Source organism: Microtus ochrogaster, chromosome 6, assembly GCF_000317375.1.
Source record: "Microtus ochrogaster isolate Prairie Vole_2 chromosome 6, MicOch1.0, whole genome shotgun sequence".
NCBI lineage: Eukaryota > Metazoa > Chordata > Mammalia > Rodentia > Cricetidae > Microtus > Microtus ochrogaster.
In genome coordinates this window covers 1,051,184-1,056,696 of record NC_022013.1, presented here as the reverse complement: position 1 = coordinate 1,056,696, position 5,513 = coordinate 1,051,184, and the positions used below count along the sequence as shown (strand labels likewise).

The window sequence follows — 5,513 nt, the reverse complement described above, 5'->3', positions numbered from 1 at the left end:
ATTGTTTCAGAGAGAGAAAGACAGAAAATAAAGTTGAGTGGGTCGGACATGAGTAAGATCTGGAGGACTTGAGGGAGGAGGGAAATGTAACCAAAATATACTGTATGGAAATTTTTTTAATTTAAAAAAAATTGTTTAAAAAGAACAACAAAATCAACTTAAGTGTCTAAGTCACCACACCACAGAGACACTCGCACATCCACATGTATTGCTCCACTGTTTACAGTAACCAGGATATGGAGCCAGACCAAATGTCCATCAGCAGGCAGGAGGGTAAAGAAAATTTTGTACACACATGCAATGGAATTTGATTTAGCGGTGACGAAGACTGAAATGATGAAAGTTGCAGGAACACAGGTGGAATCAGAGCAGAACATGTTGGGTGCAGCAATCCAGGCTCAAAATGGCAAACACTGCACGCGTTCTGTCATACGTGACACGGCAGTGGAAGGGAACGCTGCTGGAGGAAGTGATGGAGGACATATAGCCTGAAGAGATGGGCTATTTTGAGAGGGAAAGCAGATTAGGAAGGGAAGGGACAGTGCGGGTAGGCAGTGGGAGATAAATAAGAATGAAGTCAAATTCTTTATACATGTGCATATATACACGTGTGTGTGTGTGCGTGTGTGTGTGTGCGTGTGTGTGAGTGTGTGTGTGTGTGTGCGTGCGTGTGTGTGTGTGTGTGTGTGTGAAACTGTCGCAATGAAACCTGTCACCTTATACGCTAACTTAAATTAATTTAAACACACAATAAAAGAAGCAAGTGGGAGTTGGGGGTCACTCCATAATTGTTAGAAAAGACCGGGAAGGGACACCCAGGGTGCTTGGACTCTACATAACTAGAGAGATGAGGGGATTTTTGTTTGATTTGTTAACTTTTGCTTCTTGATAAGTTCTCCCTGCAGGCTTAAGAAGCTGAAGTAAGGCCCTTGCATACTTAATCCGGTATCGGCATTTGCTTCCAAAAGTTTCTAGACAAATGTAGGGCTATTTTTGAAGAAAGGGTTCACTTATAAACTCAGCACCTAGTATCTAATAGATTTTCAGTTAGTGGATTAACACCGATTCAGGTGCCAGTCAATGAACACAGAGGTTTCAATAATGGTTTTTAAATCAGAAAAGAAAAGGGCCCAGGAAGCACAAACCAAAATCATTCTTTGCTCCCTCGTAATACCTCTGGTCAACCCAATTGCTTCCTATGCTGTACATCTGAACCTTTCCTCTTTTTTTAAAATATTTAGTTTTAATTTGAATTGTTGGGGGGGGGGTGCAGATGACCACAGAGGCCAGAAGAGAGCATCAGATACCCTGGAGTTACAAGTGGTCATGTTGCATCCACAGTCAGGAATCAGAGAGAGATGAACGCTGGTGCTCAGCTCCCTTTCTTCTATATATTCAGTCCAGGACCCTGCCCAGGGAATGGTGCTGCCTACACATCCAGAGAGTCTTCCCATCTAAATTAACCCAAACAAGACAATTTCTCACAATTGTGCCCAGAAGTGTGTCTTAAAGGTGACTTATCAAGTTGAACAAGGCATCGCAGAATCTTTATTTCCAAAAGCCAGTCTAGAACTGCACAGAAAGGAGTGTGGATTCAGTGGGTTTGTGCTTGGCATGTCAACGCCGAAAACTTACCATGACAGGGAAAAGTAATTGGTTTAGTAAAGCCACAGAAGCTTAGATGAAGAGAAACCAATGAGCCACATGGCAACAGAGCACATAAAACAGCAGGAACTGCTCGCACTGGAACCTTATCAGCAAATAAAAGGTGATTAAAGGGGAAAATAAACAGCTTTAATGCTTTCGCATGGAATGGCTGCAGACTTGCCCTGAGTCGCTTATAGAAATAACTCACTTATCACCAGTAAGTTATGCTAAACATACAAACAAGACCTGGGCTTGTTTTTTGCGTCATTTTTTAAAGATTTCTTTTATTTTAAAATTAATGTGCATGCGTGCATGTCAATGAAGGTACCTGCAGAAGCCAGAGGAGAGCATTGGATCTCCTGAAGCTAGAGTTTACAATCAGATAAGTCACCCAGTGGAGGCTTTGGAAGCCAGGGCCTCTGCAAGAACAACCTATGTTCTGAACTGCTGAAATGTCTCTCCAGCCCCTAGAACAGCAGTTATCAACCTTTCTAATGCTGTGACCCTTAATACAGTTCCTTGCATTGCGGTGACTCCCAACCATAAAATTATTACCATTGTTATTTCATAACTGTGATTTTGCTACTGCTAAGAATGTTAATGTAAATAGCTATTTTTGATGGTCTTAGGCAACCCCTACGAAAAGGTCATTTCCCCTCCCCAAAGGGGTCATGACACACAGGTTGAGAACCACTGCCCTGGAATATCATTTTAATGATATCTAGGCCATAGATCTAATCATCATGTAGCCTGTGTGATTTCAAAGAGAGAAAAACTCAATGTTCCCTTTGGGCCACTCTGTTGACCAAAGTCACTCTTCTTTCTGTGGGAAAAGGTGTCACAGACAGACAAGCAACATAGGCTGTACCTATATCCAAACCACCTTTGAAGTTATGCTATATACTGGCTGAACTGCACCCCTCTAGAAATTCATATGCTAGCACCCTAGTGCCTCAGAATACCCATCACATATGTAGAATTCTTGAAAGAAGCAGTTGTATGAAAAATGGGCAGATCATTAGGGTGGATTTTAATCCAATGAGAGAAGACTCGAACATAGATCTAGACAAAGGGAGGACTGGCACATGAAGGCACGAGGAGATGACCAGTCACCAGTCAAGCAAAGCGACCTCAAAGAAGTCAACCCCATTGTAATGGTTTATACCGATTAAACCATTGTAATGGTTTATACTGATTGTCAACTTGAGAGGATCTGCAAATCATTCAAGAGACAAGCCCAGAGGCTTGTCTATGAGAGAGTTTCTAGACTAGGGTAAGTGATGTGGAAAGATCCCCCCTACATATGGGCACACCATTCCATGATGGGGATCCTGGGATGAATAAAAAGGAAAAAACAAGCTAAGCATCCACTTCTTTTCTCTGTGTCTCTCTCTGCCTCTGTCTCTGTCTGTCTCTGTCTCTGTCTCTCTCTCTCTCCTTCCTGCCACCTCACCTCTCACTTTTACTACTCCTACCATCACACCGTCCTGCCCAGGGTGAACTGTATTCTAGAACTGTGAACCAAAATAACCCTTCCTCTCTTCAGTTGCTTTCGTCAGGCATTTTGTCATAGTAACTAGAAAAGTAACTGAGGCATCTGCGGATACCTTGATGTTAGACTTCCAGGCTCCAGAACAATGAGGCAGTAGAATACACTGCCTAAAGCTCCCAGTCTGGAGTGCTTGGTGATTTCTGACCCCACAAGCAAGCATGTGCCAGAAATTCTTTTGTCAACTTTGCAACTGCTCTAGCACTGAAGCTCCAGGACCGTTGGGAGTTTGCAGATCTGCATGACAGTTACATTTCTGTGTATGAAGTAATGCCTGGTAGAGAATTAACACTCAAATGGTATTTGGACCACATATACTAAAATTGGAATAATAGAGAGAAGTTTAACATGGACCCTGTGAAAGGATGACACACGAATTTGTGAACTGTTCCATCTTGTTATAACATCTTTTGTTGGGGATTTATACATACATATATGAACATGAATTATGTATGCATACATATCCATAAATATATGCCTATTTATGTCTATGAAACAAAGATTAGGGGTTTTTCAGAAAAAATAAAAGAAATGAAATGAGTTGTATGAAATTCGAATTTTTCTTACAAAGATGAAGAATAAAACATCTTGTGTCTATGTTTCAACCAAATTCTAGGAGATATAGCTATAGCAATAAGAGACAAGTTCACAGCTAAAATGTACAAAAGAGGGAAAGAAAGGAAGAAGACATCTTTGTTCTCAGATGGCACAATCACCTATGTAGAAAATTTAAATAAATTACCATATAATTAATAAGTAGTTTGAACATGGTTGCAGGATTTAAAATTAATACACATTAAACAAAGATGTGAAGGGAAGATGGGGGTAAGGAAGAAAATACATAGAGGAACAGCTAATACTAACAGGGCCATTTGAGGGACCATATGTAAACCTACTACAGTTGAAGTTTCTTAAAATAGTGACACATATAAAAGAAATCTAACTGGAGTCACCAAAAAACAGGGGAAATATAGCACTAACTAGACATCTCTCACCACCGAGTGAAATCCCCCAGGACCAGGAATGAGTTACATTTAATAGAGCTGTTGGCCAAAGGTGCCCATGGAAACTCCCAAACAATTTGGGTTAATGCTAAATCTACTGGTTGCTCTCTATAATTTGATTGTAAAGCCCTATTGCTGTAGACAGCACTTACATACTTATTGAACGCAGAGAAGTGGAGCTGGTACCCAACTAGATCCTTCACCCCTACTTATTAGTGTTCATGATACATAGCAGGCACTTTGACACTACCAGAGAAAAAATGTCAACACAACCCAGTTACACATCCTTTGATCTACATTAGGAATCTGCCTACATAATACACTGGTACAACAATGGCTCTACAGTTGTGGGAGTAACCAACCACTGTCTGATTGGATTGGAGGCCCACTCCATATTATGGGACCCATACCAAGCACTGCTCAGGTAGCCAGAAACCTGAGACCAGATAGGCTATGGACCTAGGGGAAAACCACACAACTGTTCTGCTAAGGGAGAGTCACAATAAAATGACTCCTACTGACATTCTGCTACGCTTATAGATCAGTATCTTGCTCAGCTTTTATCAGAGCAACTTCCTCCTGCCATGGATGAAAACTAATACAGAGATCTACAAATGAACAGCATACAGGAAAATGAGAGACCTTGGAATAACAGCTATAAGAAAAAAAATGATATCTTCATTCAATACATCCCATCAGGCTCAGGGAACTGTGTGAAAGAAGTAGTGAAATGATTTTAAGAGCCAGTGGGGATAAAAGATAGCAAGAAAACAGTGCCTTCCAGACACAAAAGGACTGACACATATCAAGTCACAGAGACCATGGCAGCATGCACAGGGCATACAGAGGTTCAAGCAAGATGGGCTTCCAGAACTGAGTTTTCTTATAGATGGGAAATCAAAGAGTTGAATTCAAAATTAAAAACACAGAGACTGATATGTAGTTACCAACCAGATTCAGAAGAAGCACGAAGAGAAGGCCTCATTGATAAAAGGTACCAAGCCATGTAGTTAAACACAGACAAGAATTGTAGGTTAATTTAAGTTGTAAGAGCTAGTTAATAATAAGCCTGAGCTAATAGGCCAAATGATTTACTTTAAAAATGGGCTGAAGATATGATTCAGTTCTTAAGAGCACTGGCTGCTCTTCCAGAGGACAGAAGTGCAGTTCCCAATATCCACACAGCTATTCACAATTAATTATCAGTAACTCCAGTTCCAGGAAATCCAATGATATCTTCTGATCAAGCATACATGTGGTACACAGAAATACCTGTACACAAAAATAAACTAATAATTAAAAATTTTAAAAGC

The 5,513-nt window shown here is 40.6% G+C and overlaps 1 non-coding gene across 1 annotated transcript; it reads left to right on the top strand.

The window, feature by feature from the left end:
- The first annotated feature begins 3,492 nt into the window (after nucleotides 1–3,492).
- Nucleotides 3,493–3,596, top strand: LOC113456249. Its single transcript, XR_003377098.1, has one exon. It is a non-coding gene; the product is annotated as a U6 spliceosomal RNA (small nuclear RNA).
- Nucleotides 3,597–5,513: the final 1,917 nt, after the last annotated feature.